Genomic DNA, 26,301 nt, shown 5'->3' with positions numbered 1-26,301 from the left:
AAATTCTTAACCTATTTCTGGGTTAGCGAAGTCTGTAACCTGAAGCGTATGTAACCTGAAGCGTATGTAACCTGAGGTACCACTGTAGAGAAAATGGATAGAAGAGAGGTTTAGCTGAACAGGCATTTACAGAATATAATAAAAACCCTGCTGGATAAGGCCAAAGGTCCATCTGATGCAACATATTGTTTCTTCAGTGGCCAAGCAGATGCCACTAGGAAGCCCACAATCAGGAACTGTATGTTTACCCCACTTGTGATAGGAAGTGCTACTGAGCCACATGCTGCCTCTGATAATTGAGGCATGCCAGCCATTTTGGCAAGTAGCCTTTGATGCCTTATCCTTCATGGATTTTGTCTAACTCTGTTTTAAAGTCACACGAGTTGATGGCCATCATTGTACCTTGTGGGAGCAAATTATGCTTCAGGTTACAGACTCCGCTAACCCAGAAATAGTACCTCGGGTTAAGAACTTTACTTCAGGATGAGAACAGAAATCACGCAGCGGCTGCACACCGGCAACGGGAGGCCCCATTAGCTAAAGTGGTACCTCAGGTTAAGAACAGTTTCAGGTTAAGAACGGACCTCCGGAACAAATTAAGTTCTTAACTCAAGGTACCACTGTACTGGCAGTAAAATACGCCTCAAGTAAGGGGAAAGGTGTAGGGTCCACCACAGAGGAGGCTGGTAAAAAGGAAGCTGAAAAGCAAATTCAAGATGGTAAAATCACTCCAAAATGTGTCTGAACACCTTTGGAGGTAACATGAACTTGCAATAATTTAACCTGAGTCATTATAAAACAAAGTAGCATCCTATAGATGGATGGCTATTGTGCTTTAAAAACTGCTAGGGAGGAGAAGTGTGTGTTTTGTGAGGAGGTAAGTTCTGGTTACAGAAAGCTGATTTCATAGACTTATTTTTAATGGTTTAATTTTTTTTCTAGGGAACTTCACCAGAAGCAAAGAAATGTGCTTGTTTGAATTTACAATGAAGAGACAGATAGTTGAAGCTTACAAGAGCTTAACATTCCTTTCAAAACAAGTAGCAGAAGTTGTAGAATTGATAAATTCCCACTGTCCATGTGCAAAGTTTAGACTTCAAATGTTTTTTAGGAGAAAAAGCAGGAGGTTGTTGTGTTAATCCTGCCTCCTGCACTTATGGGCTCAATTTCCTACGGTTTCACAGAAGCATCCATACTTTTGTCTGAGAAATGTTTGATGGGTAGGAGAGCAGCTTGGCCACCCACTCCAATCTTTGGACCAGAGAGGAGAAGGGAGACAAGGTGAGTAGATAACACTGCTTCCTTTTCCTTGGCCTGTTCCCCCTGCAGGCTGCTCCATCCCCACCCTCCTCATCCCCTTCTAATTGGCCTGGAAGGGAAAGAAGATCTGGAATGCAGTGAAATGGTGGGCCTACTATTGGTGGAAAGGGATGGAACTCAGCCACAGGAGACACATACTTGCCTGACTGGCTCCCATCCTCCTTCCTTCTCATACAGGCAACTAGGGGAAACAGCTGACAGGCAGGCAGATGATTTCCAGAGAAAGTCACTCAGTTGCCTTGGTAAATATGGACATAGCATGATTAAAATATTTAAAGGTTTTCCTCCTTCAGTGGTGGGACCCCCTGGGTGCTTTAAAAATCCACACACTTCCTTAAGAATGGGTTCTTATTTGGGAACTAGAATTCTGCTCAGTGTTTAACACACATACACCCAATTAAAAAACCTGTGGCCCTCTAGATGTTGTTGGAAATGGTTCCCATCATCCCTGAACATGGTCAGTGCTGACTGGGGCTAATAGGGGTTGTTATCCAACAATACTTAGACTATCACAGCTTCTAAATCCATGAGGTAGAGGCAGTGCTATTTTTTCTAGAAAAAGAGGTGCCAGAACTCACTATGAATGTCTCTCTCATTCTCTAAGAATGGCAATGGCACCCACCTGACAGGTGCCAGAACTAAGTTTCGGTGAGTTGCAGATGGAAAAAAAAGCCCTGGGTAGAGGGAATACTTTCTGGAAGACAGAGGATGTAGTGAGGCTCAACATATAATGTAATTCTCCCCTGTTGAGAAAACCAAGATTTTCACAACCTAGAGTGCCTAGGAGGAAAATTTAATGAAAATATTTTTTAAAATAATCAAAAACTTAGCAAACTGAATGTATATCTTAATAGTACAATCTATTGTTTGTTCTGTATCTGGCACACTGCCAATTTTTCATTTCTGTGATCCATTTCAGAATTTCTTCTTTTTTGTGCTTGACAAACTCTTCTACTTAAATGTAAGAACTTCAGTCTCAGTTCGTTCCTGAAATAAATATCCAGACCAACAACAACAATAGTAGCAGAACAACAAATCCAATTACTTCTGTTAATCCTGCACTGAGATTGCTACGATCCAGAATGTTACCTCGTGGTGGAGGCCCGCTATCAATGCTGCCACCAAAGCCTTTAGAGAGGCAGTTTGGAGGGGCCCAGCCATAATCACAATGGCAATGTTTATGAGTATTGCATATACCCCTATAGTGGCACTTTGTGAAATTACAATCATAGTTCAAGAGCGATACACTCTTGCACTGCCTATTAATGCATATCATGTCAGTGCCACAAGGAGTCCCATCTCTCACTGCTCCAATATCAGGTATCTCCATTCCACTGTGGTAGTCTGTACTCCAGCATTTCCTATTGCCAATGGGTGTATTAACTAGGGTGCTGTGTTCCTCCAAAGAAGGTAGTTTATAAACATTTTCACACTGGATTTTTCCACATAGGATATTCTTAGCACTGCATTTCTTATAGGTTCCATCTCTAAGGCCACAGTTGCCAAAGCGATCCCCTCGACCATTCAGTTCATTGAAGCAAGCCTTTGAAGCAGCTGTTGCTTTCTTGCCAAAGATGATTTTGCACTGCTCACTGTGAGTTGTGCAATTTCCATGATAGCAGTATACACCATCACTACACGGGGTGCCATCTTGTACATGAACATCTTTAGGACACCACTCTGAAGTCCCATTGCAGTACTCAGGAAGATCACAGCTGCTAACCTCTTGTCTGCAGACATAATGAGCTGGAAGATACTGACACTCAGCACAACACCGTCCAAAAGCACAAGTGGCACCTGGGCGCAGCATGCAGTTAGACTGGCAACATGGATCCAACTTGCATTGATCTGGTGAACCACAGTCACATTGCTCTCCATCTTCCACTACTTTGTTACCACAGTGTTTGAGTTTATACATTTTATCAGGCTCTGGTGGGATTAACAAACATGGAGTGTTCCTTAGCTCAAAATAATCCTGATAACTGCAGTTGCTAAACTTATCAGTGTTTGCCTGAGCTGCAGCCATAATGCAGGCATGTCGTTCACAAGTACAGTATTTTGAATCATGTTGCATGCCAAGATTATGTCCTAATTCATGAGTAAATGTATTAGAAAAATCAGACAAACTATAACCAACATATGATTCAACACCACATGCCCGGTCAGTCCAACAGATTGTTCCTAAATATGATAATCCTCGCGTACGTCCAAAGCCCTTATATACAAAGAAATGAGCAGCATCATTCTCTAGATGTTTATTTAGGGTGTTTGTTCTCCAGTCATTGAAATTGGAAAGCAGGGTGTAAATGTCGTTATCAATCACAATGAGGTTCTTTTCTGACCAAATCTCCAATCCAACAAGAGTCACAACGACACCAAGTGGCTCATATAATGAATTAGCAACATGAATGACATCTAGAACTCGCATAGCAGCAACAGTTTCATTTCTATCAATTCTCACATATCTTTCGTAATCCACAACAATTGCAACCTCTGCGTAACGGGTGTGTGTCCACCAACCTCCTTCTGGAGCACCCCTAGCCACTATATTCTCTGTTTTTTGGATCATGGTCTCTTGATGCCTTTGCTCTTCTTCTGTTAACCCACATGTCATACGTGCAGCACCCTCTATTTCTTCCAACCTATACATCACATGTTGAGAAGTAGATCTCTGCACAGGCTGAATTTCATAGGTGTCATTTTCTAAATGCAGCAGACCCCTGAGGCCCCCTGAACAAGTGCTGAGGGTGACCCATGAGGAAGGCTTGTCTTGTACAAAGCCACGGTAGAAGCAGTCGTCTCTGATGAAAGGATAGTCCACCTGGAGGTCTCCCTCCTTACTGTAAGTGAAGACAGGGAGGTGTTTAGGGACAAAGCCCCTGTTCTGCTTGAGATGCACTACATGGCCTTTTCCCTCAATCTGCAGTAGGTAGGTGACATCATGATGTTCTTGTCCATACCTAGGGACTAGTTTTCTTGGGATGGTCACCTCGTAAGAGGCATACATAAAGCCTTGTGGTGGTTTCTGACCTGTAGTCTCACACAAAACATTCCATGAGATCAGCACCAGTTGCCATGTGTGGCGGTTAGTCATTTTCCCTGAGAGGTGAAAGAATTCACTAGAGCGCTGTACTAATGCCTGTCATTCATGACAATCCCTTTTGGTCTGGAATGGTGGTGGAAATAAAGCTGCATGCTAACTAGAGCAGGAGGATGATTCTGACCATAGCAACACTCCATAGATTTACCTTTAGAATGTGGGTGGAGCTAAGTTGATTGATGGAATAGAATGGAGAAGGAAGATGGAGGGTGGGAATGCATGAAAGTGAGAGCATCAGAACTTAAAAAGCCCTGCTATGTCAGGTGAAAGGCCAATCTAGTTCAGCATCTTCTTCCCAAAGTGGCCAAACTGGGAAGCCTACTGTTAAGACTTAGGTGCTTTCCCTTTTTCTGATTCCTATCAACTGGTATTCAGAAAAATTGGATTTCCACTGGATTTTACAAAATCATAGAATTGGTAGGGACCCTTAGGATCATGTAGCCCAGACATGTCCAATGTGTCAATCGCGGGATGGATTTTGGTCGAGCATGACCAAGGCCTCGTCACCTCTGCCCACCGCTCTCTCCCAGCAGCTGCCCTGTACTTAGCTAGGTTTGCTCACCACCGCCGCAGCAAGAGCTCTGGCTGCGCAGGTGCTGCCTCCGCCTCCTTGCGGCCGCCTCAAGCGCCCTGCTCTGGCTGCCGGCTTTTCCGACACCCAGTCAGCTAGCCGGCTCCAGAAACATGTGAGGTGCCTGCCTCTGCCCCCCTGCAAGCCACAGTCCCGGGGCAAGGAGGTGGGGTCGACAATGAGGCACACATGCTCCGCAAGGTCTGCAGTGCTGCAGAGTGAGCCAAGGGAAGTGCGGCGCACAAGAGAGACAATGACACCCCTCCTACTGGTTCCTGTGGAAAGAAAATGCCAGGTCCCACGCCCCTCCAGTCTCCATCTTAGTTCTGCGTGGGTGCTGAACTTTCCCCACCTTTCCAGCTCCAGCCTAGCTGTGTTTACATGAATGTAAGCCACCACCCCCTCTTCCCACGGAGCTCTTCGTCTGGAAAAGGGGAAGTTTAACATTTTGGGGCGTGTTGGCTTCCCACGTGCACCAAGGGCCCTGGGAGGGGCCTGGTGTGGGGGTAATAATTTGTTATTATTTTTATCACCATCATAATTTATTATTTATACCCCGCCCATCTGGCTGGGTTTCCCCAGTCAAATATAATATGTTTAAGTTGAAGAATGACAATGGGAGAGTGTGGTAGATCATTTCCAGTTTTTGATACTGGATAGTAGATCACAGTTGGACATGCGTGATCTAGCTCAACCCCAGGAATATGCAGCTGTCCCATATGGGGATCGAACTTGCAGCCTTGGCGTTATCAGCACCACGCTTTAACCAATTGAGCTATTCATGCTGGATTAAAGTATTATATGTTTCACCTGCATATAGAGTTAAAGTGAACAAGATAATGTCTGCTCTCTTTCCACTGGCCTGAGGAAACAGAAAAGGATGTCCACTTTCACCTTTACTCTTTAATATATTGTGACAAAAGCCATGGCAAGAGTGCATGGGATCTCAGGTGCCCACACAGGGTCTGTGTCCCTTTGGAGAATAGAAGACATGGTGGAGGCTGTTGTGCTTTAAGAAATAGGGTCTATTCACCTATTTACACCCTCAGTTTGCATGGAGGGGGTCCAGATCTTACATCATGGCCCAAAGAATTGCAGGCAGTCCTTCCTTTTCCCTTCCCAAAATGGATCTCCCCCCTTCTTCTTCCCAGAAACCCTTTGCCCTTCCCCAGAGCAGTTACCCTGGCAACCTTCCAAATCTACAGTCTCCACTCACGCTTGGGGCTAGAAGTGCCATTCTCTTTTTAACAACTCACAATGGCTTTCTTAAGGGACCTAGTTTGGCCAGGCTACCCAGGAATTCCTTTGCAGCTTATATTCTCCCCTCATATCACAAATAACCCCACATCCTAGCATTTATTAATTTCAGTGTTTAGGGGGACCCCCCCCCCGTTCTGTAACAATATGTTTAAAACTCCTGGCTTGCGCTATCAGACAACATTGTGAGATTCATGGAGCAATTCACAATTCAGTCGAATATAAATTGTTTTTATTTGCAGATGATCCCCTTCTGTTTATTTTGAAGCCAATAATAATAATAATAATAACAACAACAACAACAACAACAACAACAACAACAACAACAACAACAACAACAATAAATAATTATTATTATTTATTATTTATACCCCGCCCATCTGGCTAGGTTTCCCCAGCCACTCTGGGTGGCTTCCAACAAAATATTAAAATACAATAGTCTATTAAACATTAAAAGCCTCCCTAAACAGGGCTGCCTTCAGATGTCTTCTAAAAGTCTGGTAGTTTTCTCTTTGACATCTGGTGGGAGAGCGTTCCACAGGAAGGGTGCCACTACCGAGAAGGCCCACTGCCTGGTTCCCTGTAACTTGGCTTTTTGCAGCGAGGGAACCACCAGAAGGCCCTCGGCACTGGACCTCAGAACGATGGGGGGTGGAAACACTCCTTCAGGTATACTGGACCAAGGCCGTTTAGGGCTTCAAAGGTCAGCACCAACACTTTGAATTGTGCTCGGAAACATACTGGGAGCCAATGTAGGTCTTTCAAGACCGGTGTTATGTGGTCTCGGCGGCCGCTCCCAGTCACCAGTCTAGCTGCCGCATTCTGGATTAGTTGTAGTTTCCAGGTCAGCTTCAAAGGTAGCCCCATGTAAGTGCTTTCTGTAAGTGCTTTGGTGTTTTGTTTGTTGTTCAAAAAAATGCAATAAATATCTTTTTTTAAAAAAACAAAGGTAGCCCCATGTAGAGCGTATTGCAGTAGTCCAAGCGGGAGATAACCAGAGCACCACTCTGGCGAGGCAGTCCGCAGGCAGATAGGGTCTCAGCCTGCGTACCAGATGGAGCTGGTAAACAGCTGCCCTGGACACAGATTTGACCTGTGCCTCCATGGACAGCTGTGAGTCCAAAATGACTCCCAGGCTGCGCACCTAGTCCTTCAGGGGCACAGTTACCCCATTCAGGACCAGGGAGTCCTCCACACCTGCCCGCCTCCTGTCCCCCAAAAACAGTACTTCTGTCTTGTCAGGATTCAACCTCAATCTGTTAGCCGCCATCCATCCTCCAACCGCCTCCAGACACTCACACAGGACCATCACCGCCTTCACTGGTTCTGATTTGAGAGATAGAGCTGGGTATCATCCCCATACTGATGAAACCCAGCCCAAACCCCCTGATGATCTCTCCCAGCGGCTGCATGTAGATGATGAAAAGCATGGGGGAGAGGACAGAACCCTGAGGCACCCCACAAGTGAGAGCCCAGGGGTCTGAACACTCATCCCCCACCACCACTTTCTGAACACGGCCCAGGAGGAAGGAGCGGAACCACTGTATGACAGTGCCCCCCAGCTCCCAGCCCCTCTAGACGCTCCAGAAGGATGTTATGGTCGATGGTGTCAAAAGCCACGGAGAGATCCAGCAGAACTAGGAAACAACTCTCACCTTTGTCCCTAGCCCGCCGGAGATCATCAACCAGTGCGACCAAGGCAATTTCAGTCCCATGATGAGGCCTGAATCCTGACTGGAAGGGATCCAAATGGTCCGCTTCTTCTGTCATACCTGGAGTTGTTCAGCAACCACTCGCTCAATCACCTTGCCCAAGAATGGAAGATTTGAGACTGGGTGATAGTTGGCCATTTTGGCCACATCTAAAGATGGTTTGTTAAGGAGCAGTTTGATAACCGCCTCTTTTAGCAGGTCTGGGAAGGCTCCCTCACAGAGAGAAGCATTCACCACCCCGCAAAGCCCATTACCTAGCCATTCCCAGCTAGCTTTTATAAGCCAGGATGGACAAGGATCAATGAGACAGGTGGTTGGTTTCACTTGTCCAAGCAGCCTGTCCACATCCTCAGACGTAACAGGTTGGAATTGATCGCACACAATATGTCTAGACAGAACTCTAGCACTCTCCCACCCCAGTCCTGCTCCCACGGTGGAGTCTACCTCTTCCCGAATCTGAGCAAATTTATCTGCAAAAACTTTGCAAAATCATTGCAGGAGATCATGTGGCCTGTACTGGGCCCTGATGGAGCAGGTGGTTCCGCTAAATTGCGAACCACCTGAAAGAGTCTCCTGCTGCTGTTTTTTGCAGATGCAATAGAGGCGGTGAAGAAAGTCTTCTTTGCTGTCGCTACCGCCACTTGGTAGGCTCGACATTGAGCTCTAACCCGTGTCAGGTCAGCTTCAGAATGAGTTGGGCCTGACTTATTCAGGGATAGCCCCATGGAGGCCATGCTTTCCACGAAGTCCCGAGCGGCCCCTTGTAAGGTTGTGTCAGCATGGATGTTAAAATCCCCTAGGTGTCTCCAGGAGAACATCTGCCATGACCTGAAGCAGCTTGGGCAGGGAATCCTTGGTGCAGCAGGGAGGTCAGTACACCAAAAGGAATCCTGTACTGCCCCTATTGCCCAGCTTTCAGAACATGCACTCAGAGAACTGGGTCTTGCCAACAGGACGCCTGGTGCAAACTAATGACTTCCTAAAAATCACTGCAACACCCCCCCTCACCGCCCACAAGGCCTGGGTTGCTGTGCAACCCGGTGGACAAGCAGTGGCAAGGACAGGCCCATCTGCTTCATCCAACAAAGTCTCTGTTACACATGCCAGGTCAAGACCTCCATCCACAATCAAGTCATGGATAGCAGTGGTCTTATGAATCATTGACCTGGCATTGCACAGCAGTACGTTCAGGTTATGGGGGTATCCCTTGCTGATTCCAGTGTCCATCTGGTCAAGACCAGACCCGGAGGCAGGGATAGTTCTCAAACAGCGATTAAATCTGCCTCCTTAGTAATGACATGGTCTGGTCTTAGCGTAACTCCTCCTCCTACCCGTGATCACTGAGATCTGTTGTCCCAGTGCATTTTGTTGGCTGGGACACACTCCCAGGCATCCCTGACCCCTCCCCTTAAGAACAAAAAACAAAACACAATAAAACCCAAAACAGTAAAAACTACAAACATACCAAAATTGCAAACATACCAAAACAGATTCCCAAATCCAACTAAACATCCATCGCATCCCCCACACCAAAAAGGAATTAAAAAAGGTAAAAAAGAAATTTACAAAAAAAAAAAACATTTAAAAACTAGTATTCCTAATTTGATGTAAACAATTGAAGCTTGGGGTAAAATATCAGGATACTCGATTAATTGATCCAAATTGGAATTGATGCCAATAGGTGAAAATTCAATTACTCATTCACTTAAAAGGTAAAGGTAAATGACCCTGACAGTTGAGTGTAGTCACAGACGACTCTGGGGTTGCGGCGCTCATCTCGCTTTACAGGTCAAGGGAGCTGCAGACAGTTTTTCCGGGTCATGTGGCCAGCATGACTAAGCCACTTCTGGCACAACAGAACACTGAAACCAGAGCAGCGCACGGAAATGCCATTTACCTTCCCACCGGAGCGGTACCTAGTTATCTACTTGCACTTTGACGTGCTTTCGAACTGCTAGGTTGGCAGGAGCTGGGACCGAGCAACGGGAGCTCACCCCGTCGCGGGGATTCAAACCGCTGACCTTCTGATCAGGAAGCCCAACAGGCTCTGTGGTTTAACCCACAGCGCCACCAGCATCCTACCCATTCACTTAAGCAAATTCACTGAAGCAATATCAATTCTAGATTTGTATGTTAACACCAAGAGATATAACTCAGCTAGTAACAGTAAACATAAATGAAATACATAAAATAACAAACATAAATTTTAAAAAAGAGGCTTCCCTAGATATTGATAGATGGGAGCCATTAAACCTTACCACTTGCAGAAAGTTGAATGCTCTCGAAATGAACATTATTCCTAGATGGGCTCCCACTATGTTTCCAAGCACAAATCAGTGTTGGTGCTGACCTTTAAAGCCCCAAATGGCCTCATCCCTATATACCTAAAGGAGTGTCTACACCCCCAGTGTTCAGCCTTGATGCTGAGGTCCAGCGCCGAGAGCCTTCTAGAAGTTCCTTCACCAAAGAAAGTGAAGTTATAGGGAACCAGGCAGAGGTCCTTTTTGGTAGTGGCGCCTGCCCTGTGGAATGCCCTCCCATCAGTTGTCAAGAAGATAAATAACTATACAACTTTTAGAAGAAATATAAAGGCAGCCCTATATAGAGAAGGTTTTTTTAATGTTTAATGTTTTACAGTGGTACTTCGGGTTACAGACGCCTCAGGTTACAGACTCCGCTAACCCAGAAATAGTACCTCAGGTTAAGAACTTTGCTTCAGGATGAGAACAGAAATCGTGTGGCGGTGGCACGGCAGCAGCGGGAGTCCCCATTAGCTAAAGTGGTACTACAAGTTAAGAACAGTATCAGGTAAAGAATGGATTTCCAGAGCAAATTAAGTTCTTAACCTGAGGTACCACTGTATATATATTCTCTTAACGTAATTCTTGCTTTATTCCACTTTAGAAAACAAAACTTAAAGGTCATTTGCAAATGTTCAAAACTAATATTTAATTGAAATAAGTCACCAGTAATGAAATATAAGCGCACATTGCCCCCAGATTGGTGCACGGTGATTTAAATGCCATTTGAAGGTAAAATGGATTTGCAATCATTCAACCGAAGAATCACAGTAAAAAAGCCCTATACCATATAATCTTTTTCTGCTTTTTTAAAAAAATGATGACTTCTGAAAGTAGGGTGTATTTTGTGAAGAGGTAGGCTAATTACCAAGAGCTGATTTCATAGGTTGTATTTAATAGAGCCATGCACACCCCACAGCCCAGCTGTCCAAATCAGGTTGACCTGCCTGGCTCCACCCAGGGACCACCAGCCTGGCTCCCTTGCATGCTCACACAAGCAACATCAAAAGGGAACAACTGGCAGGCACGCAGCTCATTTCCAGAGAAATGCACTCAATTGCCTTAGTCAACAAGGAAAAGGTATAGGACAAAATATTTAAATTCCTTCTTCCTTCAGTGTCACTATCTATGACTAATCTGGTGTGCCATATTTCTGCTTTTTAACAATGAATAATCTCATAAGATCCAGTCACCTTCATGTGTCACATTGAGTTTGATCCAACTTTGAAGGTTCACAATAACTATATACTATTAATGTATGCAAATCACATTCAATACCAGGCATTTCAACACTGCTTTTCAAAATTCAATTGTATTGTAATTGATTTCAAAAAGGATATTTCTAGTTCTTCTATTTCCATAGGTGCCAACCATGTAGGGCCCTGTCGGGATCTCCGCTCGGCCAAGCTTATAAAGCTCATTTTCCTCCGGCCAAGTCCTTCGGAAATACCTCCGACGATAACAACCTGAGCCTTTGATGAGGCCTCAGGCACATTCCTGTTCAGCAGAGTTTCCAGCACAGGAAAGTGATGAGATTTATGGCTACATCGCTATGCTTTATTTCTTACTACGCAGACAGCAAAGAAATATACATCCTCTCTCTGTGAAAGCAGAGAGCAACTGCAAACAAACAAAGGAACAGGAAACCAGTAACGTCACATCCTTCTCCCGTGAGACTTCCAACAGTATGGAATGTGTGGAATGTAAACAGTCTTGTGACTCCAAAGCACTGCTCAGTGGCAAACAGAAACTAACAGGCCCTGGGTGCCCAGGCACCCACAATTTTTAAATGAAGGGGCCACTGCCCCCAGATTCCACTCTGCAGCGGACACAAACCATGGGGCGTGCCAACACCACATGCATAAGTCGCAGTGATGTCAGCATGCCCATGGCACCCACTGTTGCAGGGTCAAGGCAGCAGGCCTTTCTATTTCCATGACTAAACGTAATTGAAATGAATTTGTGCATCCTTCTTCTTGGCATAGCAGAAGTCAGTAGTTATATAAGGAAATGGTGTTTCCATGCACTCCGGCACTCATCATGGTGCCCCATTGTGCCAGAAGTGGTTTAGTCATGCTGGCCACATGGCTCAGAAAATTTACTGTGGACAAATGCAGGCTCCCTTGGCCTGAAGCAAAATGAGCACTGCACCCCATAGTAGCCTTTGACTGGACTTAACGATCCAGGCTCCTTCATGGATCGCTGCCTTGTTGTGGCAAAGGGAATTGAATAACTCAGAGAAGCTATGAGCTATGTTGTGCAGGGCCACCCAAGATGGACAGGTCATAGTGGAGAGTTTTGACTAAACATGATCCACCTGGAGCAGCAAGCCACTGCAGTACTGGAGTATTGGAGAAGATCAGTCTACATCCCAATCCCAAAGAAGGACAGTGACAAAGAATGCTCCAACTACCGCACAATTGCTCTCATTTCACATGCTAGCAAGGTTATGCTTAAAATTCTACAAGGCAGGCTTAAGCAGTATGTGGACCATGAACTCCCAGAAGTGCAAGCTGGATTGCAAAGGGGCAGAGGAATCAGAGATCAAATTGCAAACATGCACTGGATTATGGAGAAAGCTAGTGAGTTCCAGAAAAACATCTACATCTGCTTCATTGACTACGCAAAAGCATTTGACTGTGTCGACCACAGCAAACTATGGCAAGTTCTTAAAGAAATGGGAGTGCCTGATCACCTCATCTGTCTCCTGAGAAAACTCTATGTGGGACAAGAAGCTACAGTTAGAACTGGATATGGAACAACTGATTGGTTCAAAATTGGGAAAGGAGTACGGCAAGGCTGTATATTGTCTCCCTGATTATTTAACATATACAGTGGTACCTCGGGTTACATGCGCTTCAGGATACATACGCTTCAGGTTACAGACCCCGCTAACCCAGAAATATTACCTCGGGTTAAGAACTTTGCTTCAAGGATGGGAACAGAAATCGTGCTCCAGCAGTGCGGCGGCAGCAGGAGGCCCCCATTAGCTAAAGTGGTGCTTCAGGTTAAGAACAGTTTCAGGTTAAGAACGGACCTCCGGAACGAATTAAGTACTTAACCCGAGGTACCACTGTATGCAGAATGCATCATGAGAAAGGCTGGACTAAATGAATCCCAAACTGGAATTAAGACTGCCAGAAGAAATATCAACAACCTCAGATATGCAGATGACACAACCTTGATGGCAGCAAGTGAGGAGGAATTAAAGAACCTTTTAATGAGGGTGAAAGAGGAGAGGGCATGGCCACTGGTCCCATCACCTCCTGGCAAATAGAAGGGGAAGAAAGGGAGGCAGTGAGAGATTTTACTTTCTTGGGTTCCATGATCACTGCAGATGGTGACAGCAGTCACAAAACTAAAAGACGCCTGCTTCTTGGGAGAAAAGCAATGACAAATCTAGACAGCATCTTAAAAAGCAGAGACATCACCTTGCCAAAAAAGGTTCATATAGTTAAAGCTATGGTTTTCCCAGTAGTGATGTATGGAAGTGAGAGCTGGACCATAAAGAAGGCTGACCACCGAAGAATGGATGCTTTTGAATTACGGTGCTGGAGGAGACTCTTGAGAGTCCCATGGAATGCAAGAAGGAAATCAGTCCTGAGTGCTCACTGGAAGGACGGATCCTGAAGCAGAGGCTCCAATACTTTGTCCACCTCATGAGAAGAGAAGACTCCCTGGAAAAGACCCTGATGTTGGGAAAGATTGAGGGCACAAGGAGAAGGGGACGACAGAGGATGAGATGGTTGGACAGTGTTCTCGAAGCTACGAACATGAGTTTGACTAAACTGCGGGAGGCAGTGGAAGACAGGAATGCCTGGTGTGCTCTGGTCCATGGGGGCACGAAGAGTTGGACATGACTAAACAACAACAACAACAAACCATCCAGGTTTACTGGAGTGGCTTGCCGGTTCCTGCTCCAGGTGGATAACGTTTAGTCAAAACTCTCCACTATGACCTGTCCATCTTGGGTGGCCCTGCACAGCATAGCTCATAGCTTCTCTGAGTTATTCAAGCCCCTTCGCCACGGCAAGGCAGTGATCCATGAAGGGGTACCTTTACCCTATAGGGGAGTTTTTAATGTTTGATGTTTTATTATGCTTTATGTTTGCTGTAAGCTGCCCAGAGTGGGCAGGGTATAAATGATAAAAATATCATCATCATCATCATCATCCTTGAGGATTTACTCAAGGAATTATCCGTATAACTAATATATCTCATTTGTTTGACTTCAGAGCAATTTTATACTTATATTGGATTGAAAACATTGCCATTTGTACTTTCAGTGTTTGTGCACTATCTTCTGCATATAAATAAAGATTAAGGAAAAGCTACTTATAAGTAAGGTTGTTGTATATTTTAGCATTATAACATTCATGTTTTTTGCTTCCACAGTACCTTTTTCAAAGCCCATCCTACACTGGTGGAAATAACTAAGACTGCATACGTTTCTGCTGTTCAGTAGCTAAGCCAATCAGCTGCAAAATTATTGCTAGACAGCCAGCATATCTTAGGTTAGCATATCAGTTATTTCAACAGAATCACTATGTAAATTTCTGTGTGAATGGGATTTTCTTTCACAGAGGGTTTAGCCCCTCCTGCCCAGGGCTTTTCCTGCTGTGGGCTTGAGGAAGATACATATGAGAGTTAGAGAATATAGATCACATTGCAAAATTTTCCTGTTTGTAGTGCCTAGCTGAAAAAAATAATTAAAAAATACCATTAACTTTTAAGAGTACTCAAAAGGTTAAAGACTTAAATGTATTTCTGTATAATATTGTCCATTATCAATTTGCACATCAATTTCAGTGCATTGTTCAATTCTCTAATTCAATTTGGAATGTCTTCTCCTTTTTAAATATTTTTTTCATGCATTTGCTCCTTCAGTTGGCCAAACTTCTGTGTCTAGTGCTTCTTGAAATAAATATCCAGAACCACAAGAACACAAAAAACAAATATAATTACTCCTATAATTGCTGCCATGCTGGAGCTAAATTTAAAAATACTATGTCTTGGAGGGGGTCTACTATCAACACTGCCACCGTAGCCTTCATAGAGACAGTCAGGAGGAGCCCAGCCATAATCTCAATGACAATGTTTCTGAGTATTGCATATTTCCCAATCATGGCACTTTGTGATATTACAATCATACTGCAAGAAGGACATGCTCATGCAGTTCCCATCAATGTACATCAGGTCACTACCACAAGAAGTCCCATCTCTCACTGCTCCAATATTGGGTATCTCTATTCCAGCGTGGTAGTCTGTACTCCAGCATTGCCTATTGCCAGGGGCAGTATGAAGTATGGTGGTGTGTTCCTGCAAAGAAGGTAACTGATCAACATTTTCACAATGGATTCAGCCACACAAGATATGCTGAGTATCACATTTCTTATAAGTGTCATGTCTAAGCCCACAGGTGCCAAAGCGATCCCCTCAAGCATTTATTTCACTGAAGCAATCCTTTGATGCACCAGTTGCTTTGTTGCCAAATATCATTTTGCATTGTCCATTGTGAGTTGTGCAATTTCCATTATAGCAATATGCACCATCACTGCACGGAGCAGCATCTTGTATGTAAACATCTTCAAGACACAGCTCTGAAGTCCCATTGCAGTAATCAGGAAGGTCACAGGCATGAACTTTCTCTTTGCAAACAGACTGAGCTGGAAGAAACTGACAATTAACACAGCACTGTCCAAAAGCACAAGTGGCATCTGGACTCAACATGCACTTACACTGGCAACATGGATCCAATTTGCATTGCTCTGGTGAGCCACAGTCGCATTCCTCTTTATCTTCTACTATTTTGTTTCAACAGGATGCAAATTTATACATTAGATCAGGGACTGGTGGAACTAACAAACATTGAAAGTTCCTTACTGAGAAGTAATCCTTATAACTACAATTGCTAAACTTATCTGTGCTTGCTTGGTATGCAACCATAACGCAAGCATGTCGATCACAAGTGCAGTATTTTTCATCATATTGCAGAGTTCCGCCCTGTTGTGCCTAGTAGACAAATATAATGAAGAAGGGCTTTAAAAAATTTAGAAACTTAAATGTATCTCTGCGTAATACTGTCCATTATTTCCTGTGCATCTATTTGACACATTCAGTGTATTGTTCAATTCTCTGATTCAGTTGGGACAGGATTTTCTTCATTTTTTATATCTTCTTCATATGTTCTTTCTGGTTTTTTTACAAACCGCTCTCTCGGGTGCTTCCTGAAATAATTACGCAGCCCAAGTACAGCAACAACAGTAAAAACAAGAAATACAATTGCTGCTATAATTCCTATGATGATGCCAATATGCTGTGAAGCCTTCCCTGGTGGTGGAGGTCCACTGTCAATGCTGCCGCCATAGCCTTCATTGAGACAATCTGGAGGAGCCCAGCCATAATCACAATGGCAATGTTTGTAAGTGTTGCATATTCCTCGATTATGACACTTTGTGACATTGCAATCATATTTCAAGAGGAACACATTCTTGCACTCCCCATTAATACACATCATTTCTGTGCCACAAGGAGTCCCATCTCTCACTGCTCCAATATCAGGTATCTCCATTCCAGCGTGGTAATCTGTACTCCAGCATTTCCTATTGCCTAGGGGTGTGTTAATTATGGTGCTGTGTTCCTCCAAAGAAGGTACTGTATCAACATTTTCACACTGGATTCGGCCGCACAAGATGTTCTGAGTATCACATTTCTTATAAGTGTCATGTCTAAGCCCACAGTTGCCAAAGCGATCACCTCGAGCATTCATTTCACTGAAGCAATCCTTTGATGCACCGGTTGCTTTGTTGCCAAAGATCATTCTGCACTGCCTAGTGTGAGTTGTGCAATTCCCATGATAGCAATATGCCCCATCACTACACGGGGCACCATCTTGTACATAAACATCTTCAGGACACCATTCTGAAGTCCCGTTGCAATACTCGGGGAGATCACAGCTGCTGACCTGTTCTCTGCAAACCTTATGAACTGGAAGATACTGGCACTCAACACAGCACTCTCCAAAAGCACAAGTGGCATCTGGACTCAACATGCAATTAGACTGGCAACATGGATCCAACATGCATTGCTCTGTTGAGCCACAATCACATTCCTCTTTATCTTCCAATACTTTGTTTCCACAGTATGCAAATTTATACATCAGATCAGGGTCTAGTGGAACTAACAAACACCGTCTGTTCCTTACTGAGAAGTAATCCTTGTAACTGCAATTGCTAAACTTATCTGTGCTTACTCCATATGCAGCCATAACGCAAGCATGTCGATCACAAGTGCAGTATTTTTCATCATGTTTCATTCCAAGATTATGTCCTAATTCATGGGCAAATATAACAGTAAAATCAAACAAACTGTAAGTCATATATGACTCAACACCACTTGCCCAGTGGGCAAGACAAATTGTTCTTACGTACGCTAATCCAAGTGTATTTCCAAAACTTTTATATACAAATAAGTGAGCAGCATCAAGATCTATATGTTTACTTAGTGACTCTCTTACAAACATGGCAAAATTGATCAGTGTTTCGTCTATTGTGTCTTCGATTTTCATGAGGTTCTTTTCTGACCAAATCTCCAGGCCAGCTATAGACAACTCAACAGCAAGTGGCTCATATATTGAGTTGGCAGCATGGATAATATCTAGAACTTGCAAAACAATACGACTTTCATTTCTGTCAAACCTGACATATCGTTCATGTTCTATCACAATGGCAAGCTCCAAGTATCTGGTATGTGTCCACCAGGCTCCTCTCGCATCAATTTGAACTGTTACATTATTTGTGCTTTGGATCATGGCCTCTTGGCGTCTTTGCTCTTCCTCTGTTAGCCCGCACCTCATTCGTTCAGCACCCACCATTTCCTCCAATCTATACAACATATGTTGAGAAGTAGCAGATGCCTGAACAGGTTCGATTTCATAGGTGCGGTTTTCTAAGTGCAACAGACCCCTGAGTCCCCCTGAGCAAGTGCTGAGGGTGACTCGAGAGGCAGGATGGCCTTTTACCAAGCCGCGGTAGAAGCAGTCATCTCTGATGAAAGGATAGTCCATCTGAAGGTCCCCCTCCCTACTGTAAGTGAAGACAGGGAAATGTTTAGGCACAAAGCTCTTCTTTTTCCTGAGCTTCACGATGTGGCCCTTCCCCTCAATTTGCAGCAAGTAAGCGATAGCGTGGGGGTTTTGTCCATATCGGGGGGTTAATTTCCTTGGGACAATCATCTCATAGGAGGCATACCTATAGCCCTGTGGAGGGTTCTGACCTGCAGTCTCACTCAACACATTCCATGAGATCAGCACCAGCAGCCAGGGAAGACTGCTTGTCATCTTCCCTGACAGGTGAAAGAATGCACTAAGGCACCCCATGGGATGGCCTGTTGTGGGCCCAAAGCAAAATGGGAAGGAGACTCCTATAGAGAGAGAAGGATTCTGATGATAGCAACCGTCTGTAGATTTACCTTTGGAATGTGGGCGGGCCTTGGTGATTAGGGACAGAATAGAATGCAGAGACTGGGCGAGCGGGAAGCGGGTCAGAGTGCCTGACAGGGGACTTAACAGGAAGAACAGAAAGGAGTGCTGATAGGCTGAGGACCATAGTGTCAGGTAATCATGGGAACTGAGTGCAGGGCAATGGAAGAATACCTAGTCACATAGCTGTCAACTTTTCCCTTTTCTTGTGAGGAATCCTATTTGGAATAAGGGAATTTCCCTTAGAAAAAGGGAAACGTTGACAGCTATGCGCTAGTAGGAGTTCCTATGGCCTTGTCATGAACAAATTTGGTATAGATATAGTATTTCTTGTGCCACTGAAGGGCTGGAAGCAGGATATGTGAACAGCAAGTTGCCTGCTCTACAGAGATTTGGCCAGAAATATGCAGCAATAGCAGGTAAGGCAAAGGGGGAGTTTTTAATTATTATTACTTTATTAAATTTGTATAATGCCCTAAATCCATAGATCTCATAAATTTACAATAAGATATTAGATGCAGGTTGGAGTACAGGTAAAGGTAAAGGTACCCCTGCCCGTACGGGCCAGTCGTGTCCGACTCTAGGGTTGTGTGCCCATCTCACTTAAGAGGCCGGGGGCCAGCGCTGTCCAGAGACACTTCCGGGTCACGTGGCCAGTGTGACGAAGCTGCTCTGGCGAGCCAGCACCAGCGCAGCACACGGAAACGCCGTTTACCTTCCCGCTAGAAAGCGGTACCTATTTATCTACTTGCACTTAAGGGTGCTTTTGAACTGCTAGGTGGGCAGGAGCTGGGACCGAAAGACGGGAGCCCACCCCGCCGCGGGGATTCGAACTGCCGACCATGCGATCGGCAAGTCCTAGGCACTGAGGTTTTACCCACAGCGCCACCCGCAGGTTGGAGTAGTTTGTATCAAATGCTATAAATTTTATATGAAGGTGTTTTTAAAACAAATTATAGGAAGTCTTTATTTGTCCATCTGGTCCACAGAGTCACACTGTAGCTGTTGCATACGTGCTCCTTCTGATGTAAAGGCTCACATTCAAAATTCTCCAATGTGTCTACTCATTTTGAGGTGGCTCACTCCTTGCCCCACCAACACACATGCAGGGCATAGAGGGCAGCTGCCCCTCATCCCAAGGGCATCTTGGCGGTGACTCTTGGCTGCGAGTCCTGGAAGACCTGCTCTCTGCCTTGCAGCCTTTTCCCACCTGACCTAGGAGGGAGGGGCCCTGACTGACTTCAGCTACAAAAGCTGAGACTGCTGAACACACCCTTGAGCTGGGGTGTTGTTTGCCGGATTTTGTTGGGAGGGGTGGTGGTTGCTGCTGTTGCTGGTTTTTTGTATCTTTATTATAGATCTTGTGATTTATGTGGAAATTGTTCAGTTTGGTTGTATATTTTTTATGTTCTCTTTATTGCTTATGACTACTTTAGTTATGTTGTAGTTATGAGTCCAGCTACAAAAGCTGAGGCTGCTGAAGAGGCCAGAGACCACCTTGGCTGTCTCTTAGTGCAGACCCAGGTCATCGAGCTTGAGCTTCCTCATGAACTACCACTGGCAGTATTGTTTGCATACCAGTGCAAGTAGATAAATAGGTACCGCCTTACTGAAATCAAGATAGACTATATCCACAGCATTCCCCTCATTCTCCAAGTTTGTAATTCCATAAAAAAAAAAAAGAAATCAGATTGGTCTGGCATGACTTATTTTTGAAGCTTTTAAGGCACTTTCAACACCAGAAATCTGACATGGCTTTTAAAAATTCCATTGCATTTAAAACATGATAATGGATTTCCAGAATATTTTTTTTCTTTTATTTTCATGACAAATCAATTTTATTTGTGACAAATAGTTTTGTTTTGATTTACTGAGTGCTAGGGGTCACACTCTAAATATATATTAAGCAGAATACATTTTTATAAAGAAATTAAAATACTCTCTTATCATAAAATCATAGAATTGTAGAGTTTGAAGGGATCATGAAGGTCTTCTACTCCAGCCCCCTGCAATCCAAGAATATTTTGCCCAACATGCGCTCAAATCCACAACCCTGAGATTAAGAGTCTCTGCCCTACTGACTTAATCTAGTTTTTTTTAAAATGTAATTTTGATTTTATAAAAGATGACGGCAAGTGCAAGTGTTTATTTTTTTATTTAATAAAATTTATATACCACTTGATTGTTGGGGGGGACTTCAAAGCAGTTTTGAAAAGTAATATGTAATTGAAATATGTCACAAAGAGTTACAACATTATACAGCACACACATACAAACTGATTTAAATACATCTTTGGGATAATATGAATCTGTAGTAAATCAGCAGAGTGTCTTGGTAGAACAAATTGTTTTATAGGCTTTAACAGACTAACTTTTTCTAATACGTTTTCAGGCAGAAAAACATGTTATCTCTGGTCCCTATGTAAGAAGATCAGTCTGCTATTAGCAGAACTTTGGAACTTAAGGATTAAAGCATCCCTCTTTTGTCCATAGCAACGTTCAGTAATCTCCCTTTAGGGTGTTACGGAAAATCTGGATGCGTGGTTGCACTGCCACTCAGCTCGTCGGACAGAGTCCGCGGGTTCTTGCGGAGGAGAAAGGAGCTCAGCCGGACGCAGGAGCAAACTATGAAGATCCGAGTTTATTGCGCAACAGGTTCAAAATGGCATTGAACCCCGAGAATGGGGTGACATAGACTTTTAAAAGTTCCCTCCATAACCCAGAATACAATGCAGGAAACATCATGAATACATTATGCGTAGGTCGGGTTTCGCGAGTTACATCATGAATATATTTCACACGTCATGAATAGATTAAGGAAAGGTGGGATTACATTCATTAACATTTGAGATGAGGGAGGGGGAAATATGCAGAGCGAGAAATATACATAGATAAACGTTTATTGAGTATCGGTGGTGGCAAGACAATGGGCCAGAGATATGCATCGTCTGCCACTTAGCATTGCCCGGAGGAAGGGTTTGGCGAAACGATCTGACAGGATTAAGAAGTTCCTGTGTACGTGACCTGCCGTTTCGGGGATTATGGAAGTAGGGGTAGCCTCATGGAGTCCAAGGGGAACTGAGTTGAATGACACCAAGAGTGAAGAAATCGGAGTTACGGTTGATTTTATATCAATTTCCAAAGATTTCAATGCTTTCCAGCCTATTCCGTACTATGAATCAAAAGCGGAAACAGAATGGATACATTATAGCAAGAATGGATACATTGTAGCAGGATTTTGACAGTTTTACGAGGTCCCTGGTTTCAGATCCATTGTTCTCGCAGTGGGGGGCCGTCAGCAGCTTGTCAGGGGTGAAATGAGGCGTGCAGTAGCTCCCTGAGCTAGCTTCTGCAGGACGAATGCATGGCTGTGATTGGCTAAAGCGCGGCCATAGGAATAAGCGGGGATACAGGAACACCCGGTCTACTCGTTCTAAGTATGGAGCGCAGATAGGCATAGGAAGAGATAGGGGAATATATACATGTATTCGAGCTTATTTCGCTCGTGGAAGAAAGAGAAAGAAGGGGGGTCTGGGAAAAGTGTGGTGCTTATGTAACGGTGAGGGGGCTGAGGGTGAGCGTATGGTGGGCACCCTCGAGGTCATCGCCTCGGACGTTCCAAAGGAAGGGGGGGAAGGAGGCACCCCCCCGGTCCGTATCAAGGGTTTATTCAGAAGAAATTATTCATAACATTAGGACTTCTCAACCATTTTACACCTATTTTGATAAAAAAAAAATTGTACTTTCAGTGTTTTTAATCACTGCTTTTTGTCTTTTAAAACAAAGAAATAAACGCTTACTTGTATATTCTGAGCGACTGGTTGTAAGCCAGAGCCAGGCTCTCTTGGATGAAACCAATTTTCTGCATCCATTTTAATCAAGGTTTAGGTCTGTTTGGCCATGGAAACTGCTTTTGTTATGCTGTATGATGACCTCAGTCAGGAGAGGGATGGGAGAATGTGTTAATTCCCTGTTAATCCTATTAATCTCTCAGCGGCTTTCAATACCATTCACCATGGTATCCTTCTGGAGCAGTTGTCCCAGTGTGAGGGTGGGCAGCACTGCTTTGCGGCACTTCTGGTCCTACTTGGATAGTCATTTCCACAGGATGATGCTTGGAGAGTGCTTTTCAGCTTCACAAAGTCTTCAATGCAGGGCTCCTTAGGGATCAAGCATGGCCCCCATTCTGTTAAACATGTTAATCTACAGGATGTTAATCTACAGGAAACTGCTGGGTGGAGTCATCCAGAGTCTTGCAGTACGTTGACAGCAATATGTTGATGGCACATCTGGATTTCTTAACATCTACAAGTGTAGCAGTGGATGTGCATGACTAATGTCTTGACTCAGTAATAGACTGGATGGGAGCCAATAAACTGAAGCTCAGTTCAGATTAAACTGAAGTGAATGGTTCTCTAGACTGGATGGATGGGAAATGGCCTGCTCTTGATGGGATTACACTCCCTCTGAAGGAGTAGTTACATAGCTTGGGGATACTTCTGGAAACTTCGCTTTGCTGTCACTTGAGGCTCAAGTGGCCTTGGTAACATGAAGTGCCTTCCATCTGCTTTGGTTGGTGGCCAGCCATACTCTGATGACCTCTGGGTTAGATTACTCAATGTGTTATACATGGGGCTGTCTTTGAAGGCAATTCAGAAGTTGGGACAGAATTCAGTACCCATTTGTGAGCCTAATTGTCTTAGAGTCAGTCATCATTACTCTGTAAGAACCTTTCTGATAACCTAGAAAGATACCATGCAATCCACGCTTGCCTAACTTGGAGCTTTGTGGTGTGTGAACCCACATGTCAGAACCAAAAATTCTCATGTATTTGATGTAAGGCTTCTTGCTAAACATCTTCTCATAGGGGGTACAACCAATCTCTGAAGATAACTTGCGATTGTAACTGTAAACAAAACAGGCCAAAGATTCTGCCCAATAACTCTCTGGAAGATTGGCATCATGCAGCAAGGTTTTCAACCCTTGAAGCAATGTTTGATTTGCTCTCTCACAAAGTCCGTTCTGCCATGGCGAATGAGGACTAGACAAATCATGCTGAATTCCTTTCTCAGTCAGAAAAGCTTTAAACTGCTGAGAAGTGAACTACCCCCCGTAATCAGTGAACAGAGTCTTTATCTTCTTACCATGCACATTTTCCAACCAAGCACAGAATTCCTTGAACCTCTGATATGCCTGATTTCTGCTTGAGATTGTACACATAAATATATCTGGAAAATGCATCAATGAGAGCCATGAAGTAACTGTTGTCACCTAAAGAGGGCGATAGTGGACCAAACAACTCAGCATGTACTACCTGGTATGGTTCTGTAGCTTGCCTACTAGACACCTTACCTTTCACTTACACTTCATGTGGTACCTGCAGGGTTTAATAGTCATACCTTCAACCAAGGCAGGCACTTTGGATACTGCCTCAAAATGTAAATGACCAAATTTCCTGTGAAAATCATGAATACATCCTGCATGCAAAACCTTGTTAGAACCTGCAATGCAAAAAGTTTCATCCTGCACATCATCATCAAAATACAACACAAACAATCAACATATTCAGCATACAATACATAATTGTTTTTCTTTGTGATGGTGCACTTCTTGTTCTTGAAAGGAACGTCAATGTTCCGTTCATTCAGCTGCGCAACGCTGAGTAGATTGTGTGCAGCATCTGGAATGTAGAGAACGTCGCGTATCGACAAGTCCAAACTGTGAAGAACAACAGTTCTGTAGCCTTGACTGGAGATCGTGTGGTCATCCGCCTGGTGAATCGCACCTTCCTGCGGTATAAAAGACACGAACAGTTGCTTGTTGTTGCATATGTGTCTCGTGGCTCCTGAATCAATTACTGGACCTTTGCCTTTGCCTTTTCCACGTGTTGAGCTTTCGCTGCGCTGCTCTGTCTTGGCCCTGGGATATTTGCATTCCCTCTTCATATGGCCTAGACGTCCACACGAGTAGCATTTCACTGCCGTCAAAGCTTTGGCGCCATCTGGTGGTTCCACTGCATTCTGGGATGACTTCTGTGAAGACTCCCCCTTACCAATGCAGCAAGCAACTCACCTGTCCGCTTCATTCTGAATCACAGCAGTAACATGCTCTACCGTGATCTGAGCAGTTGGCAGAACAGCAATCTGAGTGGCAACAGACTCCCAACTTAAACCCAAAGAATGTAGTATCATGAAGGAATACACAGCCTATGGAAAGGTGAGTCCTGTCTGTTGCAGCTCATGTGTCAGATTCTGCATCTCCATCAGATGAGCATGCACATCTGCACCTTCAGCAAGTGCCATATCATGCAGCTTGGCATAGCAGAACAAAGAAGCACCAACCTCTGTTCTTAAATGAGAATCTCTCAAAGCGTCCCAAATCTCTCTGGCTGAGGTCTTATCACGCAACAGACAAAGCTCTTCTGGGGATACTAGCAATGTAAGAGTTCCCCTTGCTTTGGAATCCTTAGCTGCCCATTCATCTGTCATCGGAGCTGGGGTGTGTGTCTGTAATAACATTGAACAGACCCTCTTTTCGCAGAAGTGCCTCTGTGTATAACACCCATTCTGCATAATTCTTTTTATCGAGCTTTGGAATCCCAAAAGCATCCCGAAGGGCCGCCATGACTCTGGCATTAGCCTTCTGCATCATTAATCAAGCTGCGTCTGTGTTTACAGCAGCTCCAAAAGCACTTTCAAAAGCACTTTCGATTTCAAGCCTCTGCTGAGCCTCTGAGCCTCTGCCGCGGCAAACGGCTTAAAAAGTTCAAAGTCCAGCCTTAAAGCCATTAATTAGGAACTGGCAGGCTTCCCGGGGCAAGAACACATACCTCTCATCAATCTTCTTGACGCGCAGAGCAGATAACTCCATTCCATCTCTCTATTCCTCTGCTGGCATTCCGATCCTCTGGAGTCCATAACCAGAAATGTGAGACTTTGATCAGCCCCGACCCATCTGGAGCTGATACAGGCTCGCCTTACCTTGAGCCCAAGCAGAGCGTAGTCACGCAACGAAAGGATAAGCAGGTAAATGTGCTACATGCTAAAGTTTATTTACAAGCTATGCTGAGAGCATACAAACATCCATCCTGCCTCTGAGACAGCAGAGAAGCAACTCCTCTCAACACAAAGAAACCGAGAGAACACTGAAAAATGACTTCCGCGTAGTCTTTGCTCACGGACAGATGCGCCTCTCCCACTTTGCCAAGGTCGGGAGGTACGCGTTTGTTAGCGGAGCTAGAAGGGGGAGCTAAGGCTAAGCTGACCCCGAAGCCTTGGAAAGAGATTCCAGGGTGATATGGCGTTGCTGCAGCACGAAGAAGAGGACCCCCAGACCATTTTCAAGCTCCTAAAAGCTGAGCAAGGGGGAGAAGGGGGAGAACTTCTTCAGTGCTAGTTCCTGCAACCCTCCGCTGACGAGAAGCCCGAGCCCATGGGTATGTCAATGGCTACACTTCTAACAAACTGAAGCAAACCTAAACGATTAGCCTATTTTATTTACTGAACTTGCTAATTTACGATTAAAACAAAGCGTTTGATCTTAAAACAAAGTGTTTGAACTTA

At 44.4% G+C, this 26,301-nt stretch overlaps 1 protein-coding gene and 2 pseudogenes across 3 annotated transcripts in view; all 3 read right to left on the bottom strand.

Annotated features, from left to right (window-relative positions):
- Positions 1-26,301, bottom strand: part of LOC308572643 (uncharacterized protein) — a gene marked incomplete at its 5' end in the record, with an annotated part of 82,741 nt that overhangs the window by 25,333 nt on the left and 31,107 nt on the right. The gene's annotated exons all lie outside the window — the stretch shown is intronic.
- LOC308582741 (disintegrin and metalloproteinase domain-containing protein 20 pseudogene) lies at positions 18-6,503 on the bottom strand (annotated as a pseudogene). The gene has a single exon. The product of its transcript is annotated as a disintegrin and metalloproteinase domain-containing protein 20 pseudogene (transcript).
- On the bottom strand, positions 15,204-18,641 carry LOC308582707 (disintegrin and metalloproteinase domain-containing protein 20 pseudogene; annotated as a pseudogene). The gene has a single exon. The product of its transcript is annotated as a disintegrin and metalloproteinase domain-containing protein 20 pseudogene (transcript).

This window comes from Podarcis bocagei (assembly GCF_964188305.1).
Source record: "Podarcis bocagei genome assembly, chromosome: 1".
Taxonomy (NCBI): Eukaryota; Metazoa; Chordata; class Lepidosauria; order Squamata; family Lacertidae; genus Podarcis; species Podarcis bocagei.
The sequence above is the reverse complement of the archived record's forward strand: the minus strand, read 5'-3'. Positions and strand labels throughout refer to the sequence as shown.